This window comes from Lytechinus variegatus, chromosome 1 (assembly GCF_018143015.1).
Source record: "Lytechinus variegatus isolate NC3 chromosome 1, Lvar_3.0, whole genome shotgun sequence".
Taxonomy (NCBI): domain Eukaryota; kingdom Metazoa; phylum Echinodermata; class Echinoidea; order Temnopleuroida; family Toxopneustidae; genus Lytechinus; species Lytechinus variegatus.
In genome coordinates, this window is record NC_054740.1 from 84048139 (window position 1) to 84067275 (window position 19137).

Here is a 19137-nt window from a genome sequence, read left to right on the forward strand (position 1 = left end):
AACTTGCATCATAAAGGATAGAAGGGGGGAAAAGCATTCCAAAAAGTCAGGGATTTGCTGGCAGTTTTGTTCCTCTCTATTCATCCATTGGATATTTAGGATACTAATTGATCCATCCCTGTGGCTCTTGACCATTTCATAAATCTAGCTGATTAAAATTCCATCCAACCCAATCAGCGGAGGCTGTAGCTATAACTGCCCTCCATGATACTGACCTTGGTGAGGTCACGTTTCACCAAGGATGACAACAAAAACCCAGTTGCATTTTCATATAGCAGAATCAGGCTGCATTCAATCAACACTTATTTATGATAGGAGAGCATGGTTTTCAGATATATTTTGTTTGAGGTGATTTTAAAGCAATTTTTGTTGGTCTTATAATAAATGCCTTTCGTAAAACAAACTTGAAGCACTGATTGGTTATTTCGAAGACAACCATAGTTACATGTAAGTCGCTTGAACAAAATAGAGAGCTCGGTCACAATTCTATGATGTCACTATTATAGGCCCTACAACAAGCTTGCATCTGGTTCAGAGATTTAACTGATTCACTTCAAGATGACCTACATGTAACTTGTATATTTAGGATATTTCCTAAGTCAATCTGTATATTTCAACAACAAAATCAAAATGCTTTTAAACTCTGATACATTAAATACAGTCAAGATAGGTAAAATTAAAGGCAACAGACCCGAGCCAATTGAATAGCATCCACTCTAGTCAAGAACTACATGTACTCAACGAGTTCCTGTTTTTTTACCCAGAATACATGTTAACCCATAGAATGACAACATTTCTTACCATAAATACGAAAAGGATCACAGGTTGCCTCCATTACATAGTATCATAATGGTGAGTGCACCTTTAAGACGTCAAAGCAGGAATACGGCAGACATTTCACTTCATCTTTGCATTCACTCCACTATCTAGAAATACACTGAAGAGCAGAATGTTTCAATTGCAAGGAAATCTGATGTTTCCTTATGTTTCCTATTCACATCGCAAAGTAGAAATGTCAGAGACCAGAATACCCCTGGAAAGATCAAATTTAATTACATTGGCATCATTTCAAATTCAGGGACAATGGTGATGAACTAGGTGTTACACCTCAAAATCATCCTCGTCAGATCAGAAGGCAAAAGGACATTATTCACTTTATATAATAAGGGACCTTTTTGCTCAAATCTGACAAAAACAGTTTTATTCCTCTGGGTTGAGATAGAAGTCAGCCCATTTTGCAAGCATACCATTCATTGCCATTGTTAATTTGATAATCTAGCTGTACAACTTTTATCTTCACTCTTTTCTTATGAAGGAAAATAAAATTGTGTCCAATAAAACAGAATAAAATGTAGTCAAATAGTTAAGTACTGTGACCCAGTTTAAGAATAGATGTGTAGTCTTTGCGTAAGAGATATGAAGCCCGCGGTAAGATCAGGTCTGTGTGGGAGTCAGGAAGAAAGAAGTATTACTTTTAAAACTTGGTCATGCCCTCTAGCTTTCAATTCAACCTCAATAAAGTTCAAAACAATTTAGGTCACATTTAAGGCATCTTTGATATCTTTTTTAGCATTCTGTATTCCTTTCTTAAAGCCCAGGAGATCTTTAATGGATCCAATGAAAGTCCTATTTTTAAAAAAAGTTATGATCCAGATTTATTATGAATTGAGTTCACGTTTGGCTGAATATAACTATGATTTATTGATTCAACCTATAGGCTCAATACTGGTCAGTTACTTGTTTATGATGGTAGAAGAAATTCCAATAAATGACCCACCCTTCACAATTGTTTGATTACATAGATTTTATATAAATGGGTTCGTATAAAATCATGGCTGAAATACATGTAAAAACCAATAAAGTAAACACCCCTCTGGTTTATTGCAAATTAATAATTTACAATGTGGGCAATTCCGTAAAATAATTAAGCACTTAGTACATCCGACCCCCATTTTTCTCAAGTTTTACTTCACTTCATAAACTGACCAAGTCATGATCCTTTGAGAATATTATAGACTGTCATATGAACCAGAAGTCAGAGACAAAAAATTTTAAGAAGGCCTCGTATACATGGGGTTGGACGTACACATTTGATGGAATTGCCCATTTGAATTTTCATGTTTCATCAGAACTCCCAAACAAAAATTAAAGCTTCAAGCTTACACTGAAAAGGGAATCCAACTTGAATTCTTAAAAATTATTTCAAAAGAAAATGAAAATCCAGAGAAGCAGGTTAACATCTCAACAGTATTGAGTTTTGGAAAGTATATCAATCTCAATACAGCAATGAAATTTCAAATTGGCAAAAATAGTAATCATTTAGAAAAAGAAAAATAAAACTGAAGGCAGTCATACTCCATTAGACTTTGCAATAACTAGCACTAGCATTTTTTATCCCAGTTTATATCCACACTCTTGAATACTCAGGTATTTTTTTTTTTACTTCGAGTGAAAGGTGAATAGAGTGAGGAAAAAAATGCTAATGAAGCCAGGTTTCACAAAATTCACTGCACCATAACAGAGTCACAAATTTTCAGTCTTTAATTTTGTGATGTGCGGGCATCTCACCGACAAATATTGTGGAAAATAAATCCCATAAAATACCTTTTTTCCTATAAAAAATGAAATTAATTTTATATGTGTGCATTCATCCTATCATACAGACTTCTATGAAAATCAAATCATCATGGACAAATAATGAATTTGTATTTTATAGAAATGTCATTAAACTTTATGCTGTAGGATGCTGGCTGGCACTTGACGAAAAGGCATTTACTGCTTTTACTGCTTTTACAGTGCATGTATGACCTGTTCTTATTAGGGCTCTGAGGCAGAAGATGGTTGTGAAATGGCTTGGCTTAGAGCACACCACATTGGCCTTGCTATATGTAAATCAACGAAAACATGATCTATCAAGCAACACCTTCTCAATCAAGTTTATATAAGGTGTGATCCACAGGCAATTTAACGATTAACTCACATCCACACATTTCAACACGCTTCTTAGAAATTTGTGTCAACCATGAAAGGCCATCTAGAGATGTCTTCATCAGCAGCAACATCATTCCCATCATGTGCCCCTACCCTACACAGCCGACCTGGTTATGGCTAGCTGATTAATCTTTTCCTTGTCACCATCAAAGGGCAAGACCAGGCAAGCAACAAAGCAACAACAAAAAAACAAGCCGACATGTCATAAAGCCACCATGCATCACATGAAATACTGTACGTGGCGAAAACAGACTCATTTTTAAAGGCAGTTTGTAACTTTGTATATTAGAGGATTCAAAATCAATATCACCTTTCCTGTTCCAATCAGGATTGTAAACATTTAAGTGGATTAGACAGGAACTGCCTGAGCATAACATACTATGCTGTCATTCTTTAATACTTATGATAGAAAGTATGTGTCTCAATAGTTCTAATTTTCTGCCAGTAGCAAATTTTTATTCGTTTTGAAAACGTTGATTAATCCCTTTAATCCTTCAGCGAGACAAACTGTATTTTACAAAATGCAACCTCCAAGGCGGGACAGAACAAGAACCAGGAGGTCAGATTCTTTTCTATGCGGCTTGTATCAATACACAATCTGGATGGACATTGATTAATTAGAAATATATTCCCTTTCATTTTTCTTTCAAACTACTGTATTTGGTCTTCAGCTGAACAGAAGAAAAAGAGGGTCGGTTCATTATCTCCACTATCCTCTCAAAACAGACAGAACTAGTTCAAGACTCAAACATAGAGGCCGTTCTCATTACGATTTCTAAAACTAGTTTACTGGAAACCGATTCAGGAAACCACTTTGGAAGATCGCTTTGCTAGCGTTCTCACTTGATCACACGAAAGTGGTTTTCAAAATCACTTCACATAAAGCGCTCTTGTTGCTATGGAAACGCTCTAAGCGGGGTGACACGTTTCGCGCGAAATTCGAAACCGCAGCATAGGCATTCTACACCTGTCATGTGGAGTAGCGCGCTTAAAATGTGCGAAGATTGCTTCCCGAAGAACGGTTGTGTCCTCACTTAGGCTAAAACCAGTTTAACGAGGCAAAGCGATCTTGAAAACTACATCGCGAGGTGGTTTTCCAAACTGGTTTGGAAGATCGCTTCCAAGACCGCTTTGACCGTTCTCACTACACGTTAAACTAGCTTCCACTAAATTAGTTTCCAGTAAACTAGTTTTAGGAACGTAGTGAGAACAGCCTCATAGAGTCACGATCATCTATAGATATGCAAACCCATGCAGTCTCTGCCTCCAAAGGATTTCTCTCCTACTATCTGTCTCCTTTGGAGCCTTTTGACTGGCCAGAACATTTCAATAGATCAGCAGAAAGTTTTTGGCCAGCCAAAATCTTGATGAAAACGAGACTTGCATCAGTAGATTTTGGTCTATTAAATGATCTTTTGACCTACCAAAATCCTGAGCTGGAAGGGAAAGGTTAGTATAGTAAAGTTTGTGTATAGATTTTGTTTCCTCAAAATATTAGGCCTACATGTATATTGTGCCTAAATATAGTGGTCCAGTGGATTAGTCTTCTGACTTTGAAACAGAGGGCTGTGGGTTCGAATCCCAGCCATGGCACAAGAAGTTTATCCACATTGTGCTGCACTCAACCCAGGTGAGGTGAATGGGTACCCAGTTAGAGAGAAATTCCTTGAATGCTTGAGCGCCTAAGCAGCTCAGCTAAAGCCGCGGTAATAATAACATCAGGGCCCTCTGAGAGAACAATTTTCAGAACTAAAGTGGTTTCCCTTGGTAATAAGACCTATATTATTTCATAAAACAATATCTTTTCCATGAAAAGGAAAGAAGAGAAAGGAATGGAGGAATGTGGGTATTGGGTTTATTGATAGGGTTAATCATATCTAATAACCATCGTAGTTAATATTTCTCTCTGGCAAGGCCTGGCAAGATGACCATATCCAATTCTGAGTAGTGATATACAGCTGGTGAAAGGGCGGTTATATCATATCAAATTTGTTCCTCTCTCCATCTTTCAGCCGCGACAAACTTCCACCTGGGTTTCTCGTTAATCAAGATTTTGGAGGTCAGATCCTGTTATGTTTTTGCAGCCTTGTGCTGGTCACTGCCATATTCAAATTAACGAATATAATGTGAAGAGTGTTACACAGGGGTGTACATGTAGAAAATGATACAATACTGATGCAATATAAAATGCATTAAATATTTGTGTTCCAATACTTTTAAATTCAATTTCATTTTGTTTTGGTTTATTTTGTGTTAGACTACTAGTGGCGATTTTATTTTGAAGAATGAGGGAAGCTTTGTCAAAAGGGTTTGTAAACATTCTTCAGGGGGATAATTTTTCTTTTTTGGTGAAAATAAATTGGGATGAATTCAAATGAAGCTGCAGGGAAATTCAGTGTGTTCTTTAATCGAAGAAAAGTTAATTGATACTTTTTTCTCCTTCCAATGCTCACACGTTTTAAATGCAACCAGTCTCAATGCAATTAGTGCTACCAACATTTTTCCTTGAAACTTAAAAAAAAAATCTTTAAAACACAAACTTAAAATACCAGCCAGATTTCCTATATTTCCCTTATGTACAAAAATACAAAATACAAAATGATGATACTGCATACATTTATCAACAAAAACTATGATACAAATGAATGACCATTCCTTTACAGCTGATAGAGCCTTTCATTTAGGACAAAAGATTTGTAAAATCTGAATTCATTTTGCTTCGATGAGGCGGAAGAAATTCATGAATGGGCCTCTTATACTGGGTGGCCATGCCCCATTTCAAATTGCCACGCTCTAGATTGTTTGATCTGTCTTTAATTTTAGGTACTTTCAGACAGAAAACCTGGTTTTCTCTGATTGGATAATTTACCAGATCTCCTGAATGTACCCCAATAGAAGAATACCAGATAAGCTATGTTTTCCAGTGAAGCAAATTACTTGAAATACATATATCTCTGAAATGGCTGCTAAATGATGTTTAAAAGGTGTTTCAAATTTATAATCTTTTTCCAACTGGGTTGCCGGCATTCTTTCAGTGTGGAAGAAAATTATACCTTTCCCATTCTGGCAAGTACGCTGGACACAGGCATCACAGGGTGCTTGGTTCTAGCAAGGAGCTTCAAACAGAAGCTCCTTGGTTCTAGCTTGCTCAGCTAGCAAAAAAGAATAATTCACCTCATCTGCTACTTAGACTCTAAATGCCCATGCTCATAATTTCACGTAATCATCCAGAATTAAAGGAATTGGTTCATCCAGGTATGTAGGTGTAAATAATTCTCATTGTTTTGAGAGCTGATCAAATTCTCATATATTTACGGGCATTCAACTGCCTATACAAAAAGCAACGATTTTCAAAATAAATGTCATGACTCTAACCTTTCAAAGGGTGGGAATTAGGGGTAGTTTCTGACAGTGTATACTCCCCATTACAATGATAACAGCTTTAACCATATATAGTAAAACGACCCATATCTTGAATTGTCAACAAACACGATTAAGAGGCTTCCAGCAGTCAAGACTTATGCAACCGTCTCCTGTGAATCATTACATCACGCACAATGTAAAAATACATCAAGGCACTCCACGTTCATTTCAACATACATGTACCTGTTTGTACAAATCCAGGAATTCAAATTAATCTGCTATTTCCAAATGGCAACTTCTCCCAATAACAACATTCACTATATTGATTGTAATGGGCTAATGGTGACACAATTCGTGCATTTCATGATACTTTCTCACCACTTTTTCCTCAGACATACAAGATACATTGGCCAAGAATTGAAAAAAGTGAAGAGCTATTTAAGTGAACAAAGAATCTTACAGCAGGGAAAATAAATAATCAGTAGAGCTTTGAGATCCCAGGAAAGCTGGACTTTTTATGTGGTTTGTAATTGCTTTGACAGTGAAACACTGCAATCAATGAATTGTGTTGAGTACACTTTCGTTGAACATTCTGCATGCATAATGAAATGCACCAATAAGTAGGCTGTTTCATGGGATTCAAGTCAACTGGAGAAAATAACTATCCTGAATCAACTTCAGAATTTTGTGAGATGGCCCACAAAGTTATGTGTATTTTCCTTTAAGAGATATTTAACTACTTTTCTTTTCACCCTGAAAAAAATATCTGACATTGTCTGATCAATATTTTTCCTAATTTCCAAAAGGTGTGAATTAATTCAGAGTTGCCAAATTAATGGTCTATGAATATCACCTACAAAATTTTACAAATTCCTTCAAGTCTAACTGGTGATTGTTAGAATTATTCTGGCATGATGATCTTACCAATTCCATTAAAAACAATTCAATTATCAAAAGCATATCATTTTCAAAATATAATTTTCTTAATCGCTAATTTCAATAAAACCCTCCTCTTTAAGACGAGCATGAGCCTCTATCATTCCTGTGCTTAGTAAACACACATTGATACGGTGGGTTCAAACTCGGGGCAAGTTTACTCACACATAGACCAGGTAGAACTTCCCATTTACAATTAAAACCAGGTATGAATTATGCCACAATAAATGACTGCCTCACTAACAATATATCAGAATTATTGTGTCAGATAAGGCAAATGCAATGCAAATAAGGTATTGATGCTTCCGCTGGAATAATTATTTTGGGGATACCAATGTCTAGAACCTCCAATTTCCATTCTCAATTTTATGTATTCTCTTGGTACCCATGGCAACTAAAGAAAGCACTCTTGTGGAGCAGAGGTAGTGATGTTGGTTTAGGAAGTGCACGTCTGCCGGTGTGAGAAGGCAGTCCGTTCGAAGATTTTTTTTTCTAGATCTTTACATTCTATAAAGTGTGATTGGAGCCAATTAGTAGATCGGTGTTCTTGTATTAAAACATTGGAATACAAAAATATCAATATGTATTACTGATGCAACTCCTGAATAAGCACAGGAAAAACAATAATTGGGAGAAATATATCCATAGAATATGCACGAGGCTAACTGTCAATTACATGTAACTACATTAACTCTATCAAAAGTAGTATTATAAAATCAAAAGACCATTAATTTTCCATTCAAATTTGTTGTCTGAAAAATCATAATATGTTTGTGTGAAAGAGTAAAAATTGATAAAAATAGGTCAAATTTACTATCAAATGCAGAAGTTAAGAAAGGGTTCCCAAATACTACTAATTTTACTATAAAACTGATTCAAATGAATGGAATGAAAAAATATCAGGATACAATCTTCATGTATGTATTAGCTTTGTGAAATACAAAGTAAATCTACTTAAGCTCAAAGGGACATTAAGAAAAGTAATAACCTTAAAAAAAGAAGCTAAAATAAGTTTATGGTCAACTTTATGTTTCCAAAAAGAGTCACTTTAAAAGAATGGATAACAGTCACTAACTTATTTCACTAATTCAATACTCTAAAATAATCAACATAATTGATTCTCTACCCCATTATTAAAAAAAAAAGTTTTTAATGTTAAGGCAGGACCCTTCCTCTTAAATACTTACTTGAATGCTGGCTATACTGATCAAATATTGTCAACACCCCATACTGCACCCTTAACTGTATTACTTTTCCTCTTCTTTCTTTAAAAAAACAACATTTTTTAAATTCAGAACCATCTCCAGAATAAATTGGATCACTGCACAACTACACAAACTTCAAAAATATTTGGCAAATAAATCACTTATACCTATTCTGAAATACTATAAAAGAAAAGGGAATGATATATTATCAAGAAATTGTAAATTGTTATTTTTTGTAAGCCATATTATACCCCTTTCATAAACCCAATTATGCGGCTAATAGCAGCATAATTTGGTCGTAAAATTGGAGGAGGACAAGAGTTATCCGCATTACTCTGATGCTGCTATTATCTGCATAATAGCAGCATCGGGACAAGATTTTGAGTTTATGAACGTATTTCCAAATAATGCGGATAATTGCCATGGTGCGGTCACAAGGTCACCCTTTTCCAACACAACCGCATCGGAGGGGGCGTGTCCAGTTGTCATGACGATTATCCGCCTTTTTCAGGATGGGCACTCGTAAAAATAATGCGGCTTATTTTCGGAGTTTGTGAACACAATTTTTATTGAATTATCCGCATTACTCTTAGGCGGCTAATTGGAGGATAGGTTTATGAAAAGGGTATTAGGAACTCTTCAAAAGTGTGAAGTAGCACTTCTTTATCTTTAATATCTCTCCCTTCCCTCTAATTCCACTATACAAAGATGTTATATAAAATGAACTAATTAATTGTCTGAACATGCTGTAGGCCACTTACCTTGTTCGTTTTCGATAAGGCATCAATCTAAAACACTTTCAAAACCCAAACAGTCTGCGCTTTCCGGTTTCCATAGAATTCACAACAATCTAGTCTAATCCTCCAATGATAAACTCCAATTCAGAAGGTCTGCATGGAAAAACAGAAAAAAAATGAAATGAGTAAAAATTTTAAGTTTCAAGGTACAAATGACAGTTTTCTTTCATTTCAAGTTGCATAAAATCCTTACCAAAGACAAAATTAGGCTAATAGCAGTAAAACACTTCCATCAAAATATCACCTGTGGCTGTGTGAGGTAATAAAACTTGCAAACCTGTAAACACAAATGAAAATCAAGCAATGCCAAAGTTCTAGGCAATAATTGATAAATCACCTGAATCTTGGCAAGGACTCAAATCAGATAACTGTACAAGAGTACAGGCCAAAGTTCAAGTTATTTGATAGGAATTGACAATAAAGATATCAACTTTAATGCCAATACTAAAGGGTGCTTAATGCCATAACCCAAATAAATGATAAAATAAATTGCTGCTTATTACTCTAAAAACACATCCTCATTGTATTTTAAAATCACAGGTATAGTGCCTTAATATGCACAGGGTGCAATGTATACGGACTAACCTTACATGTATACACGTACATGTACTGTATCCTTCACTAACTCTCATAAGTGCAATACTTCTGTGTGTTCAAGCACTTTCTTCAGAGATAAACATGCAAGCACGATTCATAGTTATTAAAAAGATGTTCGTTGCTGTCAAAAATTCTAAATAGCAAGCTTAGTAAAATAAAATTCTCCAATTTTTTAAACTTGCAGCATTTCTCAGGATCAAATGTACATAGAAAACAAAATCAAAGAACAAAAGAAAAATTAACTTCCCTATCAAACCTAAAAGCACGAAAATGTAGAACTACATGTCCTTTTTCAATGACCTGGTATATATGTACAGTAAGTTTCAAACACACTGTACAATCACTTTGGAGGATATGCACACAAAACATTGATATTGAAAGACCAATAAAACATAGGCCTATAAAGAACAACTTTCCTTTAAATTTTAATAAACAAATCATTATAGAGTGGACCCCCCTCAATTCCATTTATGCTCAAGTTTAACCTGTTTTTTTTTTATGAAGTAAGAATGTTCGTCCCTAAACTTGTATCTGATTTCTATTATTTTGTATTATGTTTTGAATGAAAACGTAATAAAGAATTGAATTGAATATCCATGGCTTAACTCCAAGGCCTATTGACTGGCCTCAATGTCCCTCTCATTTCTATGCCACTTAGAATTTTTAACTAATATATACAGAAATCATTAAAGGGATGGTCCGGGCTGAAAGTATTTATAGCTTGATAAATGAAGTAGAATTCACTGAGCAAAATGCCGAAAATTTCATCAAAATCAGATAACAACAAAGTAATTGAATTTTAAAGTTTTGCAATATTTTGTAAATACAGTCATCATGAATATTTATTAGGTGGGCTGATGTCACATCCCCACTTGTTCTTTTGTATTTTATTATAAGAAATTAGGTTTATTAACAAAAAATCCATAGAGAACAAGAAAAATTGGATTGACAACTGATTTAGTGCATTAAATATTTATTGCTGCAACATATTTCATTAAAGGGAGACATATTATTCACACAAGTATGAAATAATGAAAAAAATATGATTTTATGCAATAACATAAGAAAACAGAAAGTGGAGATGTGACATCATCAGCCCACCTAATGAATATTTATGACAACTGTTTTCACAAAATATTGCTAAACTGTAAACTTCAATAACTTTATTATTTGTTATCCGATTTTGATGAAATTTTCGGCATTTTGCTCATTGAATTCTACTCTATGTATTAATATATAAATATTTTCAACCCAGACCATCCCTTTAAATTGTAGGACTGAAGAAACTAGGACAGAAGGTATAAAGATTAATAATGTCAAGTACTGCTTTCGCACCAAGGTATGATCACATACATGTAGACCGTAACCAGTGAACGATGAAACCATGGTGTGAAACCGTTTCATCGTACTCAGCGACTGATCATTTTGGTAAAAAATGATCGGTAGCTTAGTCCGACCTAAGAGGTACATGCACTTCAGGGACAGATCACTATCGATGCAAGATTGATGTGAAAGCGCATCGTACTCAGCAACCGATCAAAATGCAATGACTCGCCCCCATATAGGCCTACATGCCCACGCGCTATCTCTATTTCCGCTTCCGGCTAGGTCAGCTATACAGCGACCGATTGGTCTGGGCCTGACCAAATTTTAACGGCGGTGTGGAAGCATGTCCAATCGGTCGCTGAGTACGGTCTCTGCGATCGTACCTTGGTGTAAAAGTGTTATTGTGATGTAATATGAAGATGTGTGCCCTAGAAAAAACGACCTTACCCTTAGACATTGATATTTAAGGCTTGGACATTGGACTATCATCCAGACATTACAATCATAAACATTTTCAACATGAGCACAGGTCAAAATCCAACATTTAATGGTTTGTTTTCAGGCAGCCTGTGTTTAAGACATAGTCCTTTGAGATTAGAGAGATTCCGAAATCATCAAGTAAGTGCCTTCGTCTTTAAAAACTGCTTGTTTTAAATACATAAAATATATAATATGACAAGAATGAAGGTGAGAAAATAATCATTCTCTTAGTCTTACCTTTTTTGAATGCTATAAATATAAATTAAGTGTTTCCTACCACCATATGCTCTTTTCAATAATATGCATTACATACTAACATATTTTACCCTGTAGGTTTATCATTGTTCATTATCAAAGGACCACTCTTTCCGTTGGTCACTGATGAGCTACAGTAGATAAACTATTTAAGCCTAATATCCTGGTACAAAGGTTGAACATAATCAAACAGTTGAGAATCACTTACATAATGAATATCCTAACTTAGCCAAAATCATTGGCTCAACAAAACAAAACAGAAAAACACAAGGCTCCAAAAATACATGTAGGCCTACTGTGTAGGCCTATACATGTACGTCTTTTCCAACTCATGCAAGAGAATAGAATTACAAAACAACTGACAAGTAATAATAATAAATAATCACAGTTACAATTGTATAGCACACCATACTTTGTATTTCTAAAGAAAAGTTTTGAATTGTCATCACCCAGGTCATAGGTCCATCGCTGTTCCACACATAAAGTGCACCATCTCCACTCCCTGTTAGATAAACATAAACTGTTCAGCCCAGTATGTTATAAAGTCTTATCCCTGAACATTGCGGATGAAACCCACATTGATCAGGTTACAGTAATTTCAGGTCAGAGGGAACAACAATGGGGATACTCAAAAGGAGGAAGATCCCATTGTTAGAGAATCCCTCCACAACAATAGAATGGATCTAGAGCAGAACAAACTAATCCTTTAATGAAAGGCAGAGAGTTCATCCCTGGTCAACTCAAACTAACCTTGATAAATTTCTTTTGATAAAATATTGATCCAATCTGACAAACCCACTTTCAGTAACTCTCTCATCCTCTCATAAGGACCCCGTCAGGGAGACCAGCAGCACCATGACTTATGCTGCCTAGTAGGGCCATCCTCCTGTTTTGTTTTTTCCATTTATCAATTCACATGTATCATTTTATATGTATTGTTATTTGTTTTTTTAACAGAAATAAATTCAATCAATCCTGACACATGGAAGATTACAGCCTCTTGTGATTCTTTTAATCATTTCTTATCAAATATATGCGTCAGAAGTGGTTAAGATTGCAAATGAAAAAAAAAGAAAGTGTAGTGTAGTTGGTTGTAGTAGTTACATGTGAAAGTATTGGTAGATAGCTGAAAGGCTAGCTAGGTTCCAGGAAGTGAAGGTCACAGGGTCAAGGAGTGGTACCTGGAGGGATATGCATTCCCAACTTGAGCTGGTAGTGGATTAGTCTTGGCATCACAGACCTTAATCATGTGACCTAAAAAGCAGTGGTCTCCAATGGCAATTTAGGTAAATATAAATGATCTGTTGATTGTTTTGAAGCAGCAAGGGTTATATTTCTGGTGGATATATTCCGATTTAAAGATTGCAACGTTCAGTTGGGGTACCTTGAACTTCTACGATGTTCTGATGATTGACGGAACATGGAAAAAGAAAGCTAATACAGGAGGCTAATCAGGTTGAAGTTTAACTGGAGGGGGTGCTGTGATTGCGCCATTGAAAGATGTGTAAACAGTAAGACAAGTACCAGGCGATAGCTCCCATTTGCAAAGGCTCTGGGCTGGAACACAGGGTTGGCGCGTGAGAATATTCGGCCCTGAATCACGAGGTCGCACAACGGGGAGCACCTCTTGAAAGTTTGGGGTAAATGCCCTCACTACGTATCATTCTTACTTAGGTCCATCCAACACTACCAGAAAATGACCATCATTCATTCTTACAATAGGATCAAGAAGTAGGCCTAGTCATGCTGCTGTGATCGTCTTAGCATTAGCGAGTTCTCTCTTCACTGCAAAACAGTAATACTGACAAATCATGAGAAGTAGAGGCCAGCATCAAGCAGCATGCCTACTGCATTCGGAGGAACTCTTAGTATGCACATTACCATTATTTTTCTTGAGGGTCTGTCTTGATTCAAAATAAACACATTTTGATGGATACATGTATTTCCAAAATGAAACTTTGGAAGATTGTTCATATTTTGGAAATTCATTTACAATCAATACTAGTTATAAAAAAACTCAATTTCAAGACAGCTTCTGCCCATGTAGAAAACTGAAACATCACTGATTATCTGTATGAAGGGAAGATATCCTTGTGAGGAGTTCAATAAGGCTGGCCCAAACACAATGTATGCACATTCTCCAGTCTCCTGGGAGTATTCTAGTCAGCCACCAGGCAGGCACTCAGAATTTCAAAGATACCTATTAGCTCTTCAAGATAGGTGGAACTTCTTGCTCCCAAAGGACCAATGCATACTGACACCCCGAGATCAAGATATCTGCATTGATAGTATATTGTACTTGCTATTAAACCCTAATAAGTCTTTCACTTTATATGCATCTCCAACTTTCTATATACAGCAAAATTACCAATATAAGTGTCACTTAAAGTGCAATAATTCTATACTTACACATCTTTGTAATGTTAACCTTTATCCAGCAATTTGATTTTCTCTCAAAGCCAAATCATCATCAATCAATGCAATTCCTAGATGAAAGCAAGACTTTCAAAATTATACACTAAAGAATTCCTCTCTTGTTCAAGGCTTCAAGCTACATGTAGAAGCAGAATCTAAAACAAGGTCCACTTCAATCAGTCTGATTAAATCATCACTGCCAAAAATAATAGAAAATATTAATTTAATAGCACCTTGCCATAAAAAATACAAGGCTCAATAATGGACTAAAGACCTACACACATGTAGGTAGGAAATTACTTCTCACTCTTATTTTGATTTGAATTCCCCTACCTTGGTCATCCTCAGGTCAACCATTCTTTGCCTCCAAGAGAATATTCAAATGAACAAGCAGAAATTGAAACGTGATTGGCATTCAAACTCCATCTTTCTAAGGTGCAGCAATTATGACGGCTTTGTCACCCGCAGGCTCTGAATGAAACTGTTTCATTTGAAATTTGGCAACATCCTCTATTCCCCCTAATCTCCCTCTTTTGAAGCAAGATCAACAACAAAGTCAGATCCATTGATATTGTTTACATAAATATTTAAAAACTATTTGCATGATTTCACCTCCTTGTCTAGGTAGGATGTGTCAATTGCACGTCATCGCACCGAGAGGACACAGCAACAATACAGTGAAAATGTTTTTTCCATCAAAACATAACTCGGGGGAAATCAGGCGTGGATTGGTTCCACTGAACAAATACAAAATGCGTTTGCTATTTACTCAATCCTGTCACAAAACTTGGATACAAATGTGACAAGTTCTTGGAGTGCAACCCCAAATATGACCGATATTTGACCCCCCAAAATGTGTTCTGCAGTACGAACAGGGCCAAGTGTCCTTTCATACTTAAATTGTTTATCAATCTAGCTTCATATTACTGCTAAATATTAAAAAAAAAAAGAATCATGCTGGTCTACAAAGAGGTTTTTAAGAATGATAATTTTCACCAAGGACAGTATTCTGAAAAATGTGTTAGAATGAAGATGGCATTAGCTAGTTTTGTATTCTAAAAGTAACGCCAAGATCAGTGAATGCTAACAATAAGCAAAAAAAATTAAAATTTTTAAATTTCTAGATTAATGTGAAGAAGTCAGCACAACCATAGCAAAACCCTGTGCCAAATCTAAAAGAAAAAAATGTTTTCTTACATTGTACAAATGGCTTGTTTCAAGTACGTAATGTCCGACTGCTTCGTTTAGGAGAGGGCCTGGATACATGTACATGACGGACACAGGTAAGAATGTGAAAGAGGTTTTTTTTATTTTCCTTCAAACCTTCCTTCATGTTTTAGTTTCTTTCTTCCTTCTTTAATCACTTCCACTTTGATCTTCCTTCATTTTCCCTTCCTCTACATGTAATTAATGTTCTCTAGTACAACATTTTTTTCTACAATACCCATCCAAACATATCAAACGAAATTGAAAGGGCTGATCCTAAAAAAAACCCTTCTATTGTGTAAAACTGATAAAACTTCCTGTGTAGCATGCTCAAATAAAATCTGACCTCTCCATCTCATCCAATTTTTTATTCTAAAATTGAGAGGAGAATGATTATTCATGGCAAATGCGTGAGCTGCCATTCAGACTAAACCTTCAAATTCACAGTCAGTGAATCATTCTTGTATTCTAAATTCCTTCTCATCCCTGTAAAACAAGAACACAATTTGTCACTCTTTCCTAGTCTAGTTTAAAGGACCAACATCACAATTAACAGGAAACCCTATCTGCCAAACCAAACCAAAATATATCACCTTTTTGCCTATTAATGCAGATTATGAAAAGCAATAACAAATTTGAATGAGAAAAAGTTTATTATAAAAATAGCAAAAGATAATAGAACATATTCGCGAAGGTTTCAGGAAAAATCATTGAAGTTACAAGAATTTCAGTTATTTGATTTGTGATGTCATAGGCGAGCAGCTTTCCTACATAATACATGTACATATCATATTATAACAAATCAATGAAGTGTCATTTTCTCAGAAAATTGAAAACGGTTTTTATTGTACATGTACCTTCAGTATATTACAAATCCTTTCACACACGCTCCTTAAGAAAAATTATAAAAGAAGTCATCACGAACCATTAAAACATTAAATTTATTCAATTCAGAATTTCTGCTATTGTAATATGTTTTGTATTTTAATCATTTTATCCAGTACTTTGTAAATCATTTTGTATCTGCTTGCTCGAAATAAATACCATTATTATTATTATTATTATATTTGAACATAATATATGGCAAAATGGGACAGCTGCTCATTTTTGACGTCACAAGTAAGACTTGACATTTTAAAAACTTTCTTAATATTCAATGGATTTTCCTCAAACCTTCACCAATGCTTTTAGTTATTTTTTCTGCAGTTTTTACAACAAACTTTTCTTCAGGGTGAACTTCCCTTTAATGGGGGGAAAGAATGGCTCCATGTAATAATTATTTACATCCATTTGGATTTATCCCACCACATTTCCCTTTTCCAAGCCACCCCTTGCTCTCCCTCTCTATTCTCTGTCAATGTTCACAGTTTTAATAAAAATAATTTCAATCTTTAACAGATAAACAACCAATCCTGAAGGAAAAATAATTTACACAGGGAATTTTATCGAGGCTAGTGGATGACACACCCAGCTCATTAGACAGGCGTTGCTAGGGGCAACGGGAAGAAAACAATGACAAGACATGCTATGTTGCCAATCATCGGTGATTGATGATTTGGGGATACAAAAGGCAACAGGCAATGCAGAACTTTATCCAATTGGAAAGAATCCAGCAAGAGATTTGGGGAAAATATATTTACCCCCCAAAAAAAAATGCATATCAATAAAAGATGCATCACAGTAGCCAGATAAATGAAATAGAATTAATTTCAGGAAGGGTGAGAAGTATACTTTGACAATCTGAATACATAGTACACACTATGACTGTACATGTAGGCCTATGCCTTGCATAATTTGTTCTGAATGGTTTTATGAATGCCACCATATTTTTTTCAGACAAGATGTGGCAAACAAAAAAGAACAAATAACTTTTCACAGCATCACACAGCATACATGTACTTCTGTCTCCAATCCCTTAAACCACTCCAATTCCTGATTTATTGTTAGTTCTAGATTATCTTGAAATCATTCAAAATGAGAAAAACATGTTCAATGATCTACAAGAGTAGAATTCAGTGACAGCAAGGTACAGTAAAATACATAGGTCTGACATTCCTTTCAGTCATTGGGGACTGGAATTGATGATAGTGCAGAATTCTCTTTTTTTTACAAAAAGAGACCATATTTTGTGACTTTCCCACATGAAATGGAAGAAAGGAAGAATGATACTGATAGTAGTGATGAAACATAGACAACAGCAAATACATGTACGTACATAAAAACAAGAATATAACTGTAAATGTCAACTGTTTTATAGTAAGGTATACCTAGGCCAACATCTGATTAATTTGTGGGTTTTACAAAAGAAAATGAAGATAGTGGGCTAATACACAAATGCCAAGAGCAACCAAGGAACCTATGGATTTCAGTCCTCTCCCAGGTATTGATAAATGAGGCACAGAGAGTAAAAACACATAAAATATACATCTACACCTATGAATTAATATAATTTTTTTAATCTAAGAACACAGGATATTCATATTTCAACATTCACATCTTTCTTAACTACATCGAAATATTCATTTGTGTTCTTGCAACAAGACCATGCCTAAAATATGGATGCAACAGTCTCCAGGCACACATCAAAAGTTCTTGTACATGCAAATTGTTTTCACACTGCACATATCCCAACCGTAATTTGAAATTAAATTATGCGTGGGTATTTTCTTTGGGGGTTATCATACTGTATACTTTTACACTGGAGGAAAAATCTGGTACTTTTGTGATCCAGTGGGTGTAAAGGCACTTCATTTAATTTTCAAGCAAAGTCCAACCATGGATATATTGCTCTGACAGAATAGTGCATGCAGGTCTATGGTCCAACCCAGGTACATGTAGCTTTAAAGAGAAATGCCAGTAGTTGCAGGAAACACTGATTTCATGAGAAAGTCTGTAAAACCAGGCTTAATTGTCAGAATATCATTGAGGACCTAGATCTGGTACAGTTATATATTAAAACTGAACTTTGTTAAATCTTGAAATCTACGCTGAAAAACGTTCACATTGAAGATCACCAACACAGATAGGCACACGTGGGACAGTGTATTATTATTGCTGGAATAAAGACCCAAAGAAAGTGACCGAATCCGCGCTTATTTTGCTTATTTCTCAGCAATTACACAATTTCTCCCAAAATCCTTTGGCACATATTTTTTACTCATAATACCAACAGACACTTGGGTGGTCATTATATTAGATTCTGTAAAGTCATTTTGAGATCGTTACCAAAACTGGAATTTATCTTTAACGATTGCTCAACATGTGTAGGCCCACCATTATGTACAAATGGACCAATCATCACACCTTCCCACTGTTATAAGAGTATGGCCTACCTGATGTCAAAGTTGCAGCAGTCATTTCATACAGGCTGCATGAGCACTGTACTACCAATGCAATAAATTCTTAAAATGGGGAGGATCAAAAATCTACACTTCAAACTGTCCACAGTGTAATGAATCCTATTCAGATGCAGAATAAATGCGATGCAACTTCCTATCCACAATGCAACTGGAGCATAGACTGTCAATGTACTTTCAAACCGAGCTGAACGAAAGTGACCTTGATGG

The 19137-nt window shown here is 35.4% G+C and overlaps 1 long non-coding RNA gene across 9 annotated transcripts in view; it reads right to left on the bottom strand.

The window, feature by feature from the left end:
* Positions 1–19137, bottom strand: part of LOC121425727 — a 97694-nt gene that overhangs the window by 60570 nt on the left and 17987 nt on the right. For 4 of the 9 annotated variants that reach the window (XR_005971532.1, XR_005971534.1, XR_005971533.1 and 1 more), the window contains exon 2: positions 9257–9385. This is a non-coding gene — a long non-coding RNA (uncharacterized LOC121425727). Of the gene's footprint in view, positions 1–801; positions 1034–9256; positions 9386–11932; positions 11952–12399; positions 12513–14359; positions 14379–14698; positions 14812–19137 lie in introns of those variants that run through there. The other 5 variants (XR_005971540.1, XR_005971531.1, XR_005971536.1 and 2 more) reach the window with 5 other exon arrangements.